Source organism: Cnephaeus nilssonii (assembly GCF_951640355.1).
Source record: "Cnephaeus nilssonii genome assembly, chromosome: 13".
NCBI classification, from domain to species: Eukaryota; Metazoa; Chordata; class Mammalia; order Chiroptera; family Vespertilionidae; genus Cnephaeus; species Cnephaeus nilssonii.
Window position 1 is genome coordinate 51,989,606 of NC_137084.1, and position 21,822 is coordinate 52,011,427.

Sequence of the window (21,822 nt, forward strand, 5' to 3'; positions counted from 1 at the left end):
CTTTTAAGCTAATTTTGCTCATGAAAGAGAATTGTGGCATTTGTCAGAAGCCCAAGCACGAACACACACACACTTCTTCTGACAGCCACCGCATAGTCCGAACTACAGATTCAATTGCCAAGCTTATTCAACAACAACCATTAGCTGCAAAGCCAGGGAACTTACCGAGCGCAAAATTATTGGAACAAAGCAGGGAGGAGGCAGGAGGCACTAAAGGCAGCTTCCCCGTCTCCTTGGTGCCAGTTTCTCCTGTCTGCCGTCCGGTTCACACTTGCCTTTATAACTAAGACTCCGACAGAACTCACTAGCGAAACCTGATGAATTATAAAACAGCCCCTCCTAGATTCTCATATTTTACATCACAGGGGGTGACCATGTAGCATCCTCACTCCCTGGGTGCATATATTTCCTTGTAACTCATCCTGATAAATATATCAGCCTTAGAAGCAGATACAGTAATTGGTGTTTGGGATGTGCCTGCATTAACCAATAAGATGCTTTCCCACCACGGAACCCTACCCACATCCTTCCCTAGTGTTCCCCCATACCTTGTTAAGGTGGATCCACCCAACCCAGTGGGGGGCAGGCAAAGATGGCAAAATGTGGAGGAAAGCCCCTGCATCTCAAAGGTACCCAGAGCGAGGTGTCGAGGTGTTGCACTCAGGGTTAATTCTCCGAAGAGTCCTGTAAAGATCAGCCCTCATATTTGCATACCATGTCACAATACACCAAACACTTCCCCTCTTCCTGAGCCTCCCAGCAACCAGGAGGTAGCGGCAGCGCTCCAGTCTATGTGAGCCTGCAGAGCTCAGAGAAGTTAAGTGACTTTGCCCAGTGGTCACAGGAATCAGGGATGCAATCAACCTGCTCACTGTGCGGATGAGGAACCTGTAGCGAGAGAGATAAAGTAACTTGCTCAGGTCTCACAGTTTCCAAGTGTGATTGGAGCCTGAACCCACACCCAGGTCTTCTGATGTCAGGAACAGTGTCTGTCTATCCTACCACGCCACCTCCAGAGCACAGAAGCTGAGAAAGGAAGGCACGCAGGAAGCAGAAACAGTGTCACTGATGGACAGAAATCAGTAACAGGCAGGCTGCAGCGAGGAAGAGCAGTGCCTGAGCTATTTGCTTCCCCTCTCCAGGTCAGCATCACCTCTTAGGATAGCAACACTAGCAAACCTGTTTTCAGTAATCACGGCTACTATCGAGCCCTTCCCATGTGCCTGGCAGTGTGCAAGGTGCTTAGACCCGTTTAACCTTCAAAACATCCCTAGGAGGCAGGTGAAGAAACTGAGATTGAGAGAGAGAGGTGGACAAGTCCCAGCAGGACCACAGCGGCTAAGTGGCAGGGCTGGAACCGACTCCAGACAGCCTGGTGGCCCAGCCCACACTCAAACACACCATCCTCTCCCAAGCAGAACTTCACATCAGCTGTCAGAGGCAGGTGAGCAAAGCAAGCAGACAGATGTACAATGGCTTTAGGAGAAATTATAGGAAGATCAGAGGTTCGGAACCACACAGACTTGTGTTCAAGCCCTGGCTTTGTCACTCCCTGCTCAGCCCCCTTCAGCTCCCCGTTCACAGATGATTCGCTCCTCACTAGTCTGGATCTGCTCACTGTCCCCCAGGGAAGACCTCCCCAACATCCCACAGAGAACAGCACCCTCCATTCCTCCACCTGGCTCTACTGTCCTACTGCACTTTGTTCTTACTTAACAGTACTTATCGCTACCTAACCTTACATTCAATTTATTGGTTTATTTTATAAACTTTTGCTTCCCCCATGACAATGTAAGCTCCATGAGGCCGGGGGTCTTGTCTGTTTTTTTCCATGGCACTCAAACAGGGTCTTCCACATAATAGCTATTTAAAATACTTATTATTAAATAAATGTGTTCAAAGGCCATTTCTTCACTACTTCTTAGCGATACATTTTAGTCCCTTAGTCCGGTGGTGATGACCACCCCGCGACAGCATGCCTCTGGCTAAGGCCCTCCTTCCTCCCTCTGCAGAAGGAAAGAGGAGGCACGAGAAGAAGCGCCTGGAGCAGAGCCCCAGTTCCCACGTCATGGATGTGAAAGGCCCGAGATGCTACAAAATCACCGCCGCCTGTGGCCACGCACAAGCGGTAGTTTTGTGTGTTGGCGGCTCCACTGTGCTCTGTCAGCCCACAGGAGGGAAGGCAAGGCTGACAGAGGGGACTCCTTCAGAAGGAAGCAGCTCTCATAGGTCCTGAGTGAAGACGAGTGGAGAATTGCCCCCAATAAACACATTATGGATTAAAAAATCATCCAAAACACAGAAAACACCCCTTACATTACACTCTGGTACTTTACAATGTATCCAGCTTCTCTGATGAATGACTTGGATACAACAATACCCATAATTCCATGAGATTGGTCAGTGGTATCCCTGCGAGAACACCTATGTTGCAGTCCTAACCCCCAATACCTCAGAACCCCCTGCACTCAGAATGTGAATTTATTTGGAAATGGGATTGTGGCAGATGTAATTATCAAGTGAAGAAGAGGTCAGACTGAAATAGAGTGAGTCCCTAATGCATGACGGGTGTTCTTATAAAAGGGGGACATGTGAACACAGACATGCACACAGGGAGAAAGCCATGTGAAGACCGGAGTAATGCTGACACAAGCCAGGAGAGCCAGGCAAGAGGTCTGAAGCAGACGATTCTCTAGCACCTTCAGAGGGACTGTGGCCTTGCTGACACTGATTTCAGACTTCTGGGCTCCAGAACCCGGAGACAATACGTTCTGTTGTCCTAAGCTATCTAGTTTGTGGTTCTTGGTAACAGCAATCCTAGAGTATTAATACAGTCAGATATTATCCTCAGCTAACACGAGGAAACTGCAGAAAAGTTGAGTAACTTGCTCCAGGTTTCATAGCTCAGAATTAACCCGATATCTGTAACACCTCAAGGCCCACATAGAGCAGCATTAGTGGTTCCTGGAGACTGGTCCCTGACCCTTGTTGTTCCTGAGGCAGGATGAGAAATGTAGGATGCAGTGATTTTTCATCAAGTTAAAATGACCTTTTTAAATAAGGTTATGTCCTTTCTACTCGTTTTTTCTTCCGATTGCTTTTGCTATTAGACTGTCTTTTTACCTTTGACATGATGAGAATAGACAGTAGCTTTTTGTCTTGTTTTGGTTTTGTGCTTTTTAAATGACCTTTATTTTCCTGACAAGATAAAAAGTTGGCCATTCTATTGACCTATACAATTTATTCTGAAATGTTTCTGGTCTATGAAATGTAGATGTTTGGGAACAACTGTTCTAATGTTGCCTAAATGCTGTCCATTTTCAACAATAAAGAGAGCCTTTACCTGGAGACCCATTTGGTGGTGGGAAAGAATGTTTCTCTCTCAATCAGCTGAAAAGGCCCCTCCCTGCTCATATATAAAATGTCTGTGCTAATGGTCACAGTTTCTCAAGCAACGCATTTGTGCAACTTGAACAATATTCATTCATAACTGAATTCAACAAAATTCAGGCTTCTTCTTTTCAAAATTCAGCCCTGCCCAACTCCTTCTTCCTTCTTTCTTAATGAAGATATTCTGTTTCAGTGACATTCTTGCCTCGCTTTTGACTTGATCCATTTCCTTTTGGGTTCAGGACCTGTGGGTTTGTGCAAACGTCTGAGGATTAAATGCAATCACCTCTGTTAAGTATCTAGAACCTCGCAAAAGCTCTCAGTAAATGCTAGTTCCCTTCAAAGAAAGCAGTAGGGCTTCATGTATCCAGGAGGGAAATAGCTTCAGAACCAAAGGAAATTTAGAGCAACTGGATGACTGGCAAGATGAGCTAACCTGGGGAGTGTTCGTGACCTTTATTCTTTTGCTGAGCACTCAATAATCCATAAAACAGAGTATGGAAATTAGGGTAGTCTATGTTTTATGAATTCATGTTCATGAATATGTATGTATTTATGTATGTGTACACATATAAACACATAGATAGATATTGATAAACCGTATGTATCATTAATATTAATTTAATTGCTGAGAGTATGTGCACCCTGTTCAGTTTCTGAGAAACCCAAAAGGAAAAAGCCTTCATACATCTAAGTTTGTTTTCTTTGTTTTCCCATTATCTGGTCCCCTATAATCTAATATATACCCACCAATTTGTCCTAGCCTGGGAAAACTTAGTAAAAGCAAACTTCAACCCATCTATTTGCCAAAGTTATCTCAGACTCCAAATCAGTGAAAGAGGAATTTCTTCCATGAGTATTTATGGAGGGCCTATTATATCCCAGGCACTGTATTTTTTTGTTGGGTGCCAGAAGAACAACAACACAATCTAGGTTAGATTTTTCTGTCCCCCAAGGGACTATCAATCCAGGGAGTAACAAGGAGATAATAGCTAACTACACAGCTATATAGCATATTTTATAAGGACTTTCATTAAGGTCCTATAGATGCCTAGAGGAAGGGCATCCAACCTAGTCCTGAAGAGGTGAGGTCAAGAAAGCTTCCTGGAAAAGGTAATGTCCAAGCTAGGTCTTGATGGGTGATTAGGAGATAGCCAATTAAGAAGGAGCCATCCAATCAGAGTTAGAAGCATGTAATGTGCAAATGTCTGGGAAGCAAGGAGTTGATCATGAATCTCTGGGGGAATGGACTTTTACCAGTTAATAACCTAAATACATATGATAGAAAAAGACGAACTTCAGAGTTTTTAGGAATACCAGAAAATACTCTTTTTTCATGAACTTCCTCAATGCAATAAAGGCTGAAGTGGAAAATGTCATGCTTTATAGATAGTCAGTCCTGATATTTAAGCTGACCTTTGCAAGTTGCTTAACTTTGCTGAATTGAGCCTCGGTTCCTCATCTGTAAAATAGGAATAATATCTCATCCAGCCATTGTGTTATTATGAAATTAAAAATGTAAAATATATTGCTTCTTGCCTGCCACAAAATAGATACTAGAGTAAATGTTAACTCATGTCCTAAAACTGTGTTATTGTTAATACAACACTCATACTAATTCTTGTTTCCCATTAGGATATTTTTATTTGTTTTCCTTGTAGACCAGGTGTCTCAAAACTTTGTCTGCTGACTTCATTATTTTAAAAAATTTAAAGCACAACCCACCACCCCATTATCTAAATATTAACATACATATTTATAAACTAGAGGCCCAGTGCATGAATTCGTGCATGAGTGGGGTCCAGCCAGCCTGCCCCGGGCCAATCAGGCCAGGAATGGGGAGGGGACTCGGGAGGTTGGCAGGCCGGCGCCACCCCCGGGTCAAACTCCTGGTCGAGGGGACAATTTGCATATTAGCCTTTGATTATATAGGATTGTAGGATGTATAACCACAGTACTATGGTACAGTATGTACATTATAAAACATATATCAAAACAGAAATTTAAAGGCTGAGATGAAAAATTAATATAGAGAGAAGGGCTGTCACCTTAAATACTCTTGGGATACATGCACCCACTTTGAAGAATACTAAGAGCTCCTGGAGATAAAAGACCTAATCTAATTTCCTCATGGGGCACCTAGCAGCACAGACCCAGTACTAAAGAAACGTCAGGAATTGAAGAGGCAACGTCTGGATATTAGAACGAAAATAAAAACAAAAAAACTGGGTGGTCTACTAATGTCACTACCTGTTCAAACCAGTTTTTATATTTTAAATTTTAACATATATTTTAATTATAAAAGTTTAATGTAGTAGAAATGTTAAGCAACCAAAATGAAACCGCCTCCCTTCCAAATATCCATGGCAAGTAGAGAGGTAATATATTTCTTTTTTTAAAGGGCTAGTAGTAATAATAACTACCATTTGCTGAGCACTTACAAAGGGCAAACACTATGCTTATTACTTTACATGTACTTTCTTATTTGGTTCTTAGTATAATCAGGGTACCTCTGCAACTTTCTAGAAGGTATCAAACATATTTTGGTGTATGTTGGGGGTCCATAAACCATGACCTGCAGGCCAAATTTGGCCCATTGTCTATTTTTTTTATATTCCATAAACCAAGAATAGTTTTCATTTTAATTGGTTGAAAAAAATCAAAAGAAGAATAGTGCTTTATGGCATGAAACTATTATATAATATTAAATGTCAGTGCTCATAAATACAATATTATTGGAACATAGCCATATCCATTCACTTAGTATTATCTATGGCTGCTTTAGCAGACAACAGCAGAGTTGATTAGTTACAATAGAGAGTTGATTAGTTGTAATAGAGACCATATGGCTCATAAAACCTGAAATATTTATTATCTGGCCTTACATGTTTACAATATGCTGACCCCTAGTGTGTGTGAGTGGAGCCCACTGAAATGATGCACGTTACAGCTTGCATGGTTGTAAACCATGGTCCAGAGAACAATCCTGTATGGAAATGAAGGCTCAAAGAGATGAAGTCACTAGTCATGTAATTAGGAAGTGGTAGAACCAGAGACTTTCAGGACAAAATTTTAAGGCTGGAATATGCCCTTAGTCCTACATAGAGTTCAGGCCCCTTTTCTCTGATGACCTCCTGTGGCTACATGACTTAGCCAGCCACTGCCAATATCACCTCCCACCGCCTCCAGTGTCCTCTCGGTGCTCTCATGCCCAGGGTTTAATACTGTTATGGCTAACGACAGGGTAGAGTGGAAAATGGGGTCAATGGAACAAAAGCACAATTCACTCCTTTATAACTACCTCCTTGAGTCTCTCAAATACACACTTGGCCCCTGAGTATGGCTGAGCTGAGAGTGATGAAAAGGACATGTGATGGAATGCTGGAAACCTTATTACTGGCTCACTGCCTACAGAAACTCAGCCAGCTTATCTTCTCTCCCAAGGAACTTCAAACGTACACTGGCTCAGCTGGTTCCTTCCAGGTGCCTATAACAAGCATCTCTGCCTAGCTGAGATCAGAAGTTGAGAGGCCGGACTCTGCATATGCTTTTCTAGCCTGGAGAATAGGTCTCTTTTTCCCCAATCCTCATTATACCCAAGCCTACTGGGGTCTCAGTCACTCCTGGGTTGTAATCTGGATGCTGTACAATACAAGTCACAATAACGTCCTCCTGGACAGCATCCTGGAGGCCTAGATACATTGACTTAATTTCTGTTTCGCTTCTGAGCAAGAACAACTAACAGTGGCAAGGCATCAACTTTGCAAAGTTATAAGAACAGCTTTCACATAAATGAATCTTATTGAATCCTCCCAGCATGCAGAGATCCATTATTCCCATTTTATAGATAAAGACACTAAGACTCAAGAGGAATTAAGCAGCACATATGTTGTATGCACCTGGTGAGTGGTAGGTCTGGACGTCAAGCCCGAGCTCTCTGACTAAATAAATATCTCTGAAGTATTCATGAAGAAGTCAGTGTTGTGTTGTTGTTGTTATTTTTGCCATATTATTTATTAAAAAACAAGCAAACAATCTCTCCTTCCATTCTACTTTCCCAAATCATGGCATCATTATTCTTTATAATTGGGATACGGCATAAAAATAGCCCCAGAATCTCTGCCCAAAGGAGAGTTAAAGACAACTTTTGGACATCATGAGGAAGAAAATAAACTTCTATTGTTTTTAAATCATTATTCATATTGAGAGTTGATTATAAAAGGAGCTCAGCTCGTGTTATTATAACAAATACATCATCGTTGCAGTTTTAACTCTTCCAAATGATCTGAAATAAATGACTGTAGATTAGATGACCATGCTGGGCCTGGGGGTCTTGAGGACACACAGGAAAGGATGTTTGGCAAATGCAACTCTTTTTCTAATACTGTCAAATAGTTATTGAACAGTCTGGTGAGAGTACACAGCTCCTAATTAGCTTTCTCAACCTGGGGAAGCTGAGTCCTTGTTCTGCCCTCCAGTCCTTGCAGGAAGGGCCAAGTGAACAGCAGGCAACATGCCATCAGACCTTGAGCTGTGTGGGGGGAGAACTGGGGCAGCTCTGTGCCTGCCTGCAGCCTGCACTTCCCTCCTGCTCTCCTTCATGGAGGACATGTACCCTACTGCCTTTTCCTTTGATAAAAGGGAAAACAATACAAATCAAAGTGGTGACCCAACCAGATTCTGCTCCATGCTTGCTCAGTGCTTCCTAAAGCAGAATCCTTCCTGCTCTAAATGTGGGAGGCAGAGCGAGCTATTAGCTCTCCTGGTGAGTAACGCCAAAATATTTGATTATTGTTGTCTCTCCCTCAGACAGAAGCTTCACTGTCAGAAGTAAAAGCTCTGAGTCATGCTTTAGAAAAGGTGAACAGAGGATAGGCAATCACAACGAAAGGTGGCAGAGTGGAGAGGGGGGATCTATCCCTGGGGGCAGGGGTCTCAGGTTTATGATCCCCTTTCCTCTGTCAGGTGTGGCCAGCCAGGCCTTTGCAGTCTTTCTCACAGGGGACGCTGTGAGGACAAGTGGTCACGTAAAGTGAAGGTGCATTCAGATCTTATAAAAATAGCAAAGGATTCCCAAGTATTTGCTGTTAAGTCCTCTTATATAGCTTATTTAATCTTCTCAACAAGCTTAACAGGCTTATTGCATAAGTATTATTATTAGCACCACTCAGGAGGTAAGGAAAGTGAGCCCCTGAGAGGTTAAGCAAAGCAGTATCCCATGGTCACTCAGGTGGTAACCAGCAGGGCTGGGACTCTAATGGGCACCTGGTAGATGCCAAAACCCCACATCTCTAACCAACACACCTTTCCTGACTCTGAAGAAATGAAATGTATTACAAAGGTGAATGGTTCTTTTTTTTTAATCCTCACCTGAGGATATTTTTCCATTGATTTTTAGAGAGAGTGGAAAGGAGGGAGAGAGACAGAGAGAGAGAGAAACATCGATGTGAAAGACACACATGGATTGGTTGCCTCCTACACACCCCCCGATCAGGGCCAGGGATCAAGCCTGCAACCCAGGTACATGACCTTGACCAGGAATTGAACCCAGGGCCCTTCAATCCATAGGTCAATGCTCTATCCACTGAGCAAAACCGGCTGGGGCTGAATGGCTCCTTAACTGAAGAATGCAGGATGCTCAAAGCCAGGATGCCTATCCTTGCTCATTGCGTAGGCAGAACATCCTACAAGACTGCCTGCATTCAGGCATATGAAGTCCCCTAGAGAATAATGAAACAGATAGGGAAAGGGAAGAACAAAGGCCATTGTCCTGGGCCCCAGAGACTAGCTTGCATAAACATGATTCATAAAGTCATCCATTCACAGACTCAGATCTCATAGATTTCCAATATCAGATCATTGCCGGTAGACATGTGAACTTTCACATAGAAAGCACATCTTCTTGCTGAAAATAGCTTCCCTCTCCCAGCACAAACTCATAAAGCAAGAAACAAGAATCTAAATTTCTCTCTGCGTCCTCTTTGCCAGGCAGTTCCTTTTTTTTCCTTCAACCTCACGGTCCCATCATTTCATTTCTCCTTAGTATGCTCTCTTTAATTCAGATGGAGTCGTAACATTGTGGAGCTGGCTCGGAAGCCCAGGGGACTTGCATCATCCTATATAATAAAGATGTAATATGCAAATAGTCCTTACGCCGTGAAGCGTAATGACCGACCATGTAACGACCGGATCACAGATCAGCAGGAGGGTGGGGCAGCGAGCTACAAGCAGGCTGCGGAGAGCTACAAGAGGGGGCAGGGCAGCAAGCTATGAGGGGGAGTGGGGGGAGAGGGCCCGGAGGAGCTACAGGAGGGCGGGCAGCGGGCAGAGAGCTACTGGAGGGCAGAGAGCTACTGGAGGGCAGCAGTGAGCTACTGGCGCACAGATTCCTGCACAGGGCTACTAGTAAATAAATAAACAAATGAACACTTCAGCAATTGGTAAATCAGGCGGGAATGAGTTTAACAATTGAGCTGGAAAAACAGCTGAAAATCTATTCCCTGATGAAAGATCTGAAGGCGACCCAAGTGTTCTTCACCTAACAGGTAACTACACTGACTTCTTGCAGTAAATCAGGGGCTCGAGAGAGAAGTAGTGGGAAGGCAGGTTCAAAGAGCTCAGTGGCCCTCTGGCCACTTTGCATTACCAATATGCTGATACATTATCCCACAGTGGCTGTGAAGTATTTGTTCACCACCTATAAAAGCAAGACATTTTAAGTGCCTCTTTTCTTTAAATATATTCTCCTTCCATTAAGTCTTATATAATTCAACTATCATCCTATGTGAGAGGCTTAATTTAAAGACAACCCTAAGTTGAGTGAATTCTCTGTGAAGGGTTATGGAAGTTATATGTAATCCAGAAAGTCTGCTGTGTAATGGAGTGTCTATTATATGCCTGACCAACTGCCAGGTTCTGGGAACACAAATATGAATAAGACCCAGCCCCTGCTCTTAAGGAGGTCATGGCCTCCTCGGAGAGATGAATTAAAAAATAAAGTGAAAGAAGTATTATAGGTATTAAGGTAGAAGGAAGTACATGAGGTATTTAGTGATCAGCTCCAATGAGGGAGGGAGCGTGTGTGTGTGTGTGTGTGTGTGTGTGTGTGTGTGTGCGCGCGCGCGCAGAGGACAGAGATGGAGGTTCAGTAAAGGAGACTCTTGTATGTTTACACTGAAGACCCTAGAAGCTGCTGTCTACCAAGAAGACCGGTTAAGGTGATGTTCTGGACAGAGAGAGCAGGAAGAATGGAGGCAGTTGTGCTAAGTGGCATAACAGTGAAGGTTAGGGTTAGTGCAGACCCTTGAACCTGGCTGGGAAATAGGCTCAGAGGGAGAGAAATGAGAGGCAGGCCTGGGCGTCATGGGTCAGATCCTGCTCTGCCGTGTGGGTCCTGTGAAGGAGTGTGGACTCTATCCCCCATATAGTGGGAACATCTAAAGGACTTTAAAAACCATGATCCGATTTGCATTGTAGAAGATCACCATGGCAACCATGTGGAGGCCGAGCTGGAGGTGTTAGGGCTGGCAGCGGAGCAAATGGAGCAGTCAGGAGGAGTGCAGCCGTCCAGGTGGGAGGGATGGGCCTGATCTCAGGTGGCATCCGTGGGGATGTGAAAACTGCAAAGGGGGCAGATGTTAGGAAGGTAGAAGTATGGGCAGGAGGTGATGAAACCTGGCTCTAGTCACCTTTGGAGCACTCTCTTTATGAGTCCATCCTTCTCTGGACCCTGTTTCCCAACTTGTCTGGTGAGAGGGCAACATTGCATGACTATATGGGAAGACTCTGTATTCATGTGTTCGGTTATTATTCATTCATGGGCAAGTCAGTCAGTCAGGAAAGGCACTCACTCCTTGATTCCTATGTTTTGGGGCCTTGCTATGAAAAAGCAAAATGGCAGTACGAAGAGCTCAACCAAGGGAAAGATGAAACTTGAAGACCACAAGCATTTGCTGATCATGTATCAGGAATAAAATGTGCATCAAAATGTACTATAGAAAATATGAAAATGGAAATGATCAGTGCGTGGTCTCTGCGAGGGAAATGCAACAGCCTGTGATTAATTCCATTCCAGAAATACTAACGGAATGCTTATGTGCAGAGTATTATGTCTACCACCGTAAGGAGACAGAGGAATAAGACACAGTCCCTGATGTTTGTCAGTCACAAATGGAAGAAGTATCATTGCTATTAGAGTTGCAAAGCACTGTGGGAGCCCAGAGATAAGAGAATTTGTATCAAGTCCATCTTTAACCTTTACCACAGCAAACAGAAGTATGAATGCTCTTTTTCTCTGTGACCCAAGACTGCCAGTAGTTCCCTTCATGACAGCAGAGGAAGCAAAAAGCCATTCACTTTAAACAAAAAAGAACTTTCCATGGAGGAAGTCCTATATTAGGTGTTTGTTCCATGTAAGAGCAATAGACATGCTCTTTGCTCTCAAAGGAATCACAGGTTCATAACACTTTGTATTTTGGGAGGAGGAAGCGGACAAGGTTGGGTTCTATTCTTTCTATGAAGCAACCCAAAGTGCCTTGAACAGTGCCTAGAATGTAGTAGGTGCTCAATAAATGTTCAAGAAATGTTAAGTGAACATTATTAAATTTGTTACTTAAAGAAAGAAAATGGCCTTGGCCGGTGTGGCTTGGTTGGTTGGAGCATCATCCTGTGAACCAAAGGGTCAGAGGTTCAATTCCTGGTCAGTGCACATACACAAGTTGTGGGTTTGATCCCCAATCGGGGTCCATACGGGAGGCAACCGGTCAATGTTTCTCTCTCACATCAATGTTTCTGTCTCCCTCCCTTCTTCTTTCTTTCTCTGTCTCTAAAATCAATAATAAAAATATCAAAAAATCAAAGAAAAAATAATAATTTTAACAAAACACAGAAAATGAAGTTGACTCTAAAATAATGGCACATACTTGATATTTAATTATACAAAGAATTCACTCAGGAGAAATTACTTTTATGTAAGAAGTCATTAGTAATTAATCAAACCACAGGCAACTGGCTTGTTGTAATATTAATTCAAACAAGGTTTCTAAGCAGACGGTCTACATTCCCAAGTCTTGGGAAGCAGATGGCATCTGATTAGCTTTAAGAGGCTTTGATTGACCACTTGGCTCTTTAAGGCAGGGTGAGTTCAGATTTTGGAGCTGTCCTTAAAACAAATGAACTCCTAACAACTTAAAACAAGTGGTTTCTAAATATCTAATTTGGAAAAACCATACTTGGGAATGGTCTTGCTTAGAAAAAATGGAGTGTGTTGAGGATATAGAAGGGGAATTTCATTAGTAGCCTGAGAAAAGTTGCTGACTTGACAAATGAAATAACCTGTGTAAAAAGCTTTGCAAAAAAACATTTAAAGGTGCTAACAATTCAAGTGGAATTAAAATAAGAGCATGTACCACATTCTGATTTTTTTTTTCCTGAACAGAGAGGCCCAGAGCATTGAGATCCAGCTGGTAAGAATTATGACATTGAATTTAAGATCCTTGACCAGTAAGAAATGATTCTAAATAACTTGCTATAGGCTTGGCTCATGAACTCTGCAGAGGTGCGGAGGTGGCCACCATGCTGCCTACCATTGGTGAGGTGAAACTATAGTAAAACAGTGAGGGGCTTTTGGTCACAGGCTGGCTTGGGTTGACATCTGGCTTGTGCCATTTGCTAAGCTGTTATGACTTCAAACAAGTCATTTACCCTCACTTAAGCCTCAATCTCTGCAAATGAAAATACTCATGCCTATTTCATAGGGTTGTTATGGAGAGTACAAGAGATAATAGATGTAAAATGCTTATTACAGTACCTGGCATATAACAAGCACAGTAACTATTAATATTATAATTAGGGTTAATGAAAGGGAAATGTTCTTTCCAAAATTGGCTAAAATAATTGTTTCAAAGATTTCTGAGACTGAAAAAAATTATGGATGATGGATTTGCAGAAATGGGAGTGGGTGTTTCATTTTAATATAATTGTAACGTGCTGAAGAACATAGCAGAATCTTGTGCCTATCACAAACCCTTTCTCATAGTAAAATTATTTTGTGAGTGAACCTGGGCTTTATGTAGAGCGTCTTATTATCTATGTGCTTCAATGTGCCATTGGTATCACGAGTCTCCTTTGAATTGGATTTAATAATATAATACAAGGAACACTAACCTGCAAGGACCTTGATTTGAATCGCACATCTAACAATGCAAATATGGTCTCTGGCAAAACAAAATCCTTGCTGAGCCTCAGTTTCTACCACTGTAAAATAGGGATAACAATTGTACTTACAGTTAGCATGATTTTTAAAGATTACATGAGCTCATCGTCATCATCATCACTGAGTTTTTGCCAAGTTCTGGCAGCCTTTACTAAATCACCTCACCCTGACCACATCCTATTTTGCCTTTCAGAAGTGTGGTTGTAAAGTCAGGGTCTGCAGCCGAAAAGTTCAGAATCAGCCTGCTGGGATCAGTTGAGATGACAGGCAGAGAGCTGATAAAAGATGATCAAAATTCTCAGAAGCTCTTGCTGCTTAAACGATAGCTGGGTCTTTGACAGGTGGACAGTGGTCTGCAGACAGAAGTCTAGCAGGGCAGGGGGAAAGTTCTGAATAACACAAACATCAGAAACTTTGGGACTTGCAGTCAAACCTCAAGTTTCTAAGGCTTATCACACATAACTACTCCCAAGACATCTAGAGCAAACATCTAAAGAATCCCCATAAAGGCAGACATGAGCAAAGGGAGAGGACCCCAAATGTGTCAAATGGGTTGAAGGGATGGAGGAGAAAACACAGCACATCAAAATGCTCCACTTAAAGCAGTACCCACAAGGCTCTGAGCAGAGCATTAGGGAGGAGGTATGAAAGGGAGCAGAAAGAGAGGACAGCTAACTGGGGGGGCGGGGCGGGTAGTTATGGGAGGGGGGCACTGTGGCCTTTCTTTGTCAGATGAGCTTCAGATTTCTGTGGCCTCTGGAGGAATTCTTTACTTTTCTTGAGTTTAAGAAAGTTATTTAACCTTCTCTGCCCTGGTTTCGTCTTTAAAATTGGAATAATACAATCATGGCACAATTTACATTGGGCGATGACATACTTGCAAATAGAATGGAGAAACTTCCTATGTATTGGCTTAAAAAGATCTCCAAGACATATCAACAAGTGAAAAAAGAATAGTGCAGAAAAAAAGTGTGTGGAATGCTCCCTTTGGTGTGGAAGAAAAGAGTTACAAGAAAAAAATATGCTTGTATATGTATATAATTTGCTATATTTGCAAAGAAAACTCCAGAAAGTTGCACAAAAAGAATTTAAAAATAATGGTTAGATAATGTAAGGTGAATAGGCACAGGAGAGGATAAAGCTTTTCAATAAATACCTTATAAGAATAGAATATTTAAATTATTTTAAATAATAAAATAAGGCTAACAATTAGTACATACCTCCTACGGTTGTTTTGAAGATTAAATGGAATAATGTAAAGAACTTAGCATGGGGCCTGATGCACAGCATTAAATACACATTAGTGGGGATTATCATCTATTTTTGAAAAAGATGAGTGGGAAGGAGCCCTTCCTTGGCCTCTACTTTCTGCTCAAGGGCCCAAGAGAGCTGGAGACAAGTTGCAGGAAGCTCTCATTGAGGCTTGAGGAGCAGAAAGGCCATGATGTCCTGGTTCGGGATTCAGGGTAAAAAGCCCATCCAGAATTAAAGATGGAGCCTTTACCCAGGAACATGAACACAGTGAACTAAAGGGTCTGAAAAGGTAGAGATCTCAACTCCAACACAGAGTAGACCTGTCCATGATGCCAAGAGTTAGAAATGATTTAAAAACAGGCATGCCTCAAAACAAAACCTGAGAAAAGATGAACAGATGCCAATGAAATGTCACTTTCTTTCACTGTGTTGCTAAAATAAAATAAAGCTTCAGTGTCCTTAAAGCATACATCTCAGTAGATTAATTGAAAATGCCACAATGGAATGAAAAAAAAATTTTTTTTCAAAAATCTAGCTCTGAATAGAACCCTTTATACAGTCAGAAAATTTAATAATCTACTTTTTTTTCTCTCCATCTGCACTGAAAAAAGATTTAATAATCAGATACAAAAGGTAGGAAATTATAATGAATCACACAAGTATTCAGATATTGTAACCCAAATAATTGTCCCAGTAGTGCCAGTTTTACTTAGGATTGTGCTAAGTAGCTGACAAAAAAAGATTCTAATTCTTAGTTGCTTTAGGATTAAAACACATAGCATTTGGAATACAGAAAAGTACCATTTTAGGCACTTGGGGAAATAGCACACAATGGGATGTCTTGGTTTTGTTAGATGCTTCCTCTAACAAAAAGAGCAAGCATCTTCTTGAAGAAGATGGTGATGAGGCATCCCTTGTGTAGCTGCCATATTGTTGGCGATGGTGGTTAAGATACCAGCTCAGAAAGTACACAGATTTGAACACAAATCCTAGTTCTATCAATGATTAGTTGAGTACTTTTAGGCAAGTTACTTAACCTTGCTGAACTCCAATTTTCCCATCAGTGAAATAGGGGTAAATAAAATGCTACCTTATAGAAATGTTATGGGGCTCAAAAGAGATAATGTATTTCATGAAGATACTTAGCACAGTGCCTGGGATATAGTAGATGCTCAGTAAGTGTTAGCCTTTATCATCACCATCTATGTTTTCACCCATTCATCCATCCACTAAACCATCATTGATTAGGAACCACTTCAGGTCAAGCTTTGGGGTAGGCAAAGGAAATCCAAGAATAAGTAAGACACAGTCCCTGCACACAGGAAGTTCATCAGCCCAGCATGGGGAGATGAATAAAGGAGGCAATATGGCTTTGGGGATATTATGAGAAGTCAGTGCCAGGCATTTTGGGGCATAAAGAGGGGGTGATACAAGGATGAGGAAGGGGCTTCCTGGAAGAGCTGATGCTTGACGTAGGGCTTAAAACTTGTGCATACAAGTTTTTGGGACAAAAGTAGCAGGAAGGGTACAGGCACTGGGAAGGATGGGCAAGAATGGCATGCACAGGTCCTAGGTAATGAATAACCAGCCTGAGAGGGAAGGCCAGAGAGTGCTGGGAGGCTCAATACATAGGGCTGAGTACGCATAAAAGTTTCTGTAATTTGGTGTTTGACAACTCAACTTCTATAATTAGAAGCTGAGAAATAGTCAGCATTGGAATGTCTGCCAGGGGAATGTCTTGAGAGTGCTCCATACTATTATGGCGGAAAGATAATTTTGTACCATCTTAGCCATCCCTACAAGATACCTGCTGAAGGAGTGTCTTGCCTGACCTTGCCAGGAACTTAACTCTTCTTTGCCAACTCAGAGTTGACTTGGGATAAGAACTTTATAAGCAAATTCTGCCCACCCTTCCACCTCACTTTTTGTTTGCTTATAAATCTTCTCTTAAATAGGTTGTTCACTTCAGTACAAAAGAATTGTCAGTATTAATTAAAGGGGAAGTAGTAAATGGAGGGGGATCAACACACATAGTTTCAAATATCTTCTTCTCAACAATGGTGTGAACTTAGGAATTTCAGAAATTTGTTGTTTTTGTTAATCCTCACTTGAGGATATTTTTCCATTGATTTTTTTTTTTTTTTAGAGAGAGTGGAAGGGAGGGGAGAGACAGAGAGAGAGAAACATCAATGTGAGAGAGGCACATCGATTGGTTGCCTCCCTCCTGCACCCTGACCAGGGCCAGGGATCAAGCCTGCAACCTAGGTACGTGCCCTTGACCAAAATCGAACCCGAGACCCTTCAGTCCGTGAGCCGATACTCTATCCACTGAGCCAAACTGGCTAGGGTTTTCAGGAATTTTGTAAATCTTTGTGAATTTCAACTTCTTTATCTATAAAGAGGTAGAATTTGATCTATCTCATGGGGTGGAATAACTAATGCCAAGTATCTATACCCATCCTGACATAGCTCCACAAATGGCGGTTTTTGTTACTACCTGTAAAAGTAAAGTAGGTGATTTGGACAGCAGCCTTAGTAGACAGAAATCTGAGTCTTTCAGGGCAGAAGGATGCCAGGTGTGGCTAGCAGTGGAGAATGCCAGGTCGGCTTGCACTTCTAAACTGTGCCATGCTCTGGCTGGACTGGGACTGAGAAAGCTCTAATTCCTGTGTGTTGAACTGAGGTTGGAGACACTGATCTCTCTCTTTCTCAGTACACTGAAAGCTTCCTTAGCTAGGCTGAGCTTCATGGACCAATAAATGTTCACCAAAGCATTCCCTTTCACAAGTTTTCAAGTTTCCTGGGGTCTCCAGAGCCGGAGCAGAGAGAAGAGCTAACAGATGAGGCTTGTCAAATACAAGCGATTTTTTCTGTAGTCCATACAGATGTGTTTGGGAGAGCATGTGATGGAAAGAAAGCAAATGCACTCTATTGCTAAGAAATTGCAGTTCTTCCCAAATACACTATAAACGATAATATGCAGGCCCAGTGGGGAAAATATATTATCCTCTATGGTACATCTGGACCATGCAAATATTTCATAGACAGGATTGAACTCTCATATAACCATAGGAAAACCACATGCTCTTGCCTTTTTAAACCAGTATCTTTAACTGGTAAAAGCTCATTACCTCCCGAGCCCACAAATGTTTTATGATGAAGATCACTTATTAAGGACTATAAAGGGAATCACTCTTAGCACATCACAGGACTCTCATCATCTAGATCCTGGTAACCCAAAGATGAAAAAAATAGTGACCAACAAACAAGATGATACTTTTAAAATATTTAATGCCAACCATTAATAGAATAATACACATGAAAATTTCAGCAAAAAATGTTTTATATTCCAATAAAATAACCTGTATTTTCCAGGCCAACTATCATGAAAACTTTGGTTTCTAAGGGGGAGCTACGAAGGCTACCACATCATCCAACATAAATGACCCACAACAAACTAACCTAACACTTACCATGACAGTATTATTTACAGCAGTGAAAACTATCAGAAATGACCTAGATGCTTAGTAATGGCATATTAGTTAAACTAAGGAGTCACATCCACATAATAGAATCCTAGCTCTCTTTAAAATTAACTTTTACCAAAAAAAGTAATGAAATGGGGAAATGCCTACAAAATGTTATTGAACAAATATGGAGGTTATCAAGTACTATGCATGGTATGATTCCAATTTATAAATGCAGAAAAAAGTTGTTAAGACCTATAAGAAAATCAATATGTATTATTGTCTTTTTTTAAAAAAAAAACACAAACTAATTTATTTTTATCATTAGAAAAGTCCCAATAAAATATTATTTTAAAATATTTGTTTTCTAAGGAAAACTTTGGTGGACAGTGGCAATATGAAAAAGAATGCATCTGAAAAACTTTGTTGACATTAAAAATTATGTAACCTATGTTAAATAATACTGCTCAATTTCTATCTATAATGTAACTGAGATAAACTAGGATAGAAATGCTTACGTATAATATAACCTACCCTGTATATTTTATGCACAGAAATAGGACTGAAATAAAATAAGTTAAAATGTCAAACAATAGTTGCTGCTGGTTAGCAGACATTATGGATCATTTCTTCTACCCTTTCTTTCTTTCTTTTTCTAAACATGCTTCTGTATCTTCCAAAGTTTCAACAATAAACACATAATGCCATTATAATCAGAAAAAAGTTATATTTTTTAAAAATATAACTAAGCAGAAAAAAAGAACCTTACCTTAAAGTCACTCAAATATTAAATTCTTCAGACTAAACTTCTGACCCTCTAAATCCAAATCCACATTACATAGAAATACTATGTAAATATAAAAAAAATTCCTACATCAATTAAATAAGCTAGAAAGACATACTTCCTGTTTACTTCCATTATTATTTTTTTTAAATATATTTTTATTGATTTCAGAGAGGAAGGGAGAGGGAGCGAGAGATAGAAACATCAATGATGAGAGATAATTATTGATTGGCTGCCTCCTGCACTCCCCACACTGGGGATGGAGCCCCCAACCTGGGCATGTGCCCTGACCAGGAATTGAACTGTGACCTCCTGGTTCATAGGTAGATGCTCATCCACTGAGCCACACTAGGCGGGCCATTATTATTACTTTTTTAAGTACATCATTAAAAGACTTGCACATCCCCTGGCAATGGATATTCTTTATGAAAAAACCACCCAGACTCAAAGCATATGAAGACTTTTTATGTGAAAAACTAGATCTAATGCTTGGAAGGCAAAGGAAGGTAGATTTGCAGTCATATGAACACACATTTTCTTCACTTAAAAATTTATTCAACAATTTAAATTAAGCTCTTATTCCATCTCAGGTATTATTCTAGGTGATAGGGATATGAAGGTGTCTGCAATTCAGACTGGAGGTAGAGCATTCCTTTCACAGGGCATACTAAAGCAGTGGCTGATGACGACCTGACGAAGATGTAACAGAGCAGAACCGAACATGTGAGGTGGCAATGATCTAGACAGCCTATTTCTTAGTCTGGAAACCTCTCATTTCCACTCTTCCATTCTCATTCTGTTCCCATGTCTGTTCCCACAAATCCCCTGGAAATCAGAGCCTCATTCAAAGACTTGCATGTGATAGTTCATTTTGAGCAGTGATCCCAGGGAAGAAGAGTGAAGCAGGGAGATAGAGTTTGGGAGGAAGAAAAGACAATACAAGGATGTGTTGTCAGGTTATTCACTGTTGTGGACAACTGGGACTCAATCTCTCCAGGACCTTCTAAGGAGAATCCATCATGCAGTTCAGAACTATCTCCCCAAAGGATGAGGAGGGGAGCCCTTATCCACCAGTTCCCTCATGCCTCAAGACCTTCAACTGTCAAGAGTTGCCACATGGGGAAGTCAACTCCCTTGACACTCCCAGTTTTGTGCATGCCAGAATGGTGAGTGGACTCCTGGGCAGAAAGCAGAGATAGGCGTGGCAGCTGAGGCAAGGTGGTGTCTGGTTACACCTGCATGAAGCCTGTTGCTGCAGCAACACCTTGTTAGTTTAGCAGAAAAGATGTGAGGCTGAGTAAAGAGATGGCACCACCTGCAAGGTTCCTCTAAGCTGTCTGAGGACACGAGAATAACAATACTGAACAACTGTTGAGCATGTACAGAAACTTTGAATACATTTCATCGCTTAATCCTCAAAGTCAACTCCGTGAAGTAGATTATACCTTCACCTCTTTTTTAAATACAACACAGCATGTTTTAAGAAGCTGTGTGTTCTGAGGTCATCAATAATCGGTGGCCTGAGGGTGAGGCTGAAGGATTGGCTGCAGAACCAAGTACAACACTGTCTCCCTTAGTGCCATGAACATCCAAAGGTCTCCAAACATGGGAAATCAGAAGTGGGGATTTGCCTCCCTTTGGGGTTCCTGTTTCTGTATCTGTCTCTGGCCAGAGTGTGAGTTCCTGGAGGGCAGAGATTGTGCCTTACTCATGTTTCATCGCCAATACCTGGCACTGTATGAACTTTAACAAGGCACAGTGCTTGCTGAGCCTATTTGAGTGTCTGTTCTTCCGAGTAGACTGTTCTTGAGAGCAGAAATTGTGTCTTATTTGTCTTTACATCCCAGCACCCAGCACGTTTGTTGACCCTAACAGGGTGGAATTTTCGGCAAGGCAGAACATATTGTGGTTAAGAATGTGGGCTTTTCGTCAGATGGGCCTGAGTTAGAGCCTCACCTTTGACCTATTGATAGCCTTAACAGCTATCCAATCTTGAGCAAACTATGTAATAATCTTTCTAGGCCAGGGTTTCCTCATCTGTGAAAACGTATAATACTAATTGTATTTCCATCATAGGGTTATTGTGAAGATTACAGGAGAAGTACATAAAAGTATTCACCGTCAGAGCCTGACACATGGCAAATAGGCAAGAAAAATTAGTTGTTATTATCATTATTAGGAAATTTGTGCTGTTAGTGCTTACCCTATATTTGGAGTTCCTAAACTAGACCAATGACTTTTGGAATGTCCACTGTGGTACATATGGGAAAAGCTCTAGAACGCAAAGTATCTAGTAGATGGACAGTATCTGGCACATAGCTGGTGCGCAATAAATATTTGTTGAAAATTAAATAAAGCCACATATGTCTTTGGCAAGATTCATCAAACCATACACTGAAAATGAGTAAATACGTTATACAGGTTGCTAACAAACATATGCTTGGAAGAAAACAGTCCTGAATTCTCAGTATGAACAAAGAGGAGAAACAGCTATATTGCCTATGGAAGGTGCATAAACAAGGCCGGAAATTTGGGACTTACTCTCAACAGTAGGACTTATTCTCAATATGGTCACCAATGTTTTTTTTTTATTATTATTATTTGAACATATATGTCCCCCCCTCCAAATTAATATCACTTGTATATTATAGTAAAAAATTGCTTACTTTGCAGTATTTCCTGTCTTGTTTTTATTACATAACTGTATGTTTTCT

General features: G+C 41.4%; 1 protein-coding gene across 21 annotated transcripts in view; it reads right to left on the reverse strand.

Moving 5' to 3' along the window:
* DLG2 (discs large MAGUK scaffold protein 2) overlaps positions 1-21,822 on the reverse strand; it is a gene marked incomplete at its 5' end in the record, with an annotated part of 1,931,014 nt that overhangs the window by 220,498 nt on the left and 1,688,694 nt on the right. Inside the window, one exon of one of the 21 annotated variants that reach the window (XM_079787302.1) lies at positions 549-676. The exons of 19 other annotated variants lie outside the window; for them this stretch is intronic. Of the gene's footprint in view, positions 1-165; positions 469-548; positions 677-21,822 lie in introns of those variants that run through there. One more of the 21 variants, XM_079787301.1, reaches the window with a different exon arrangement.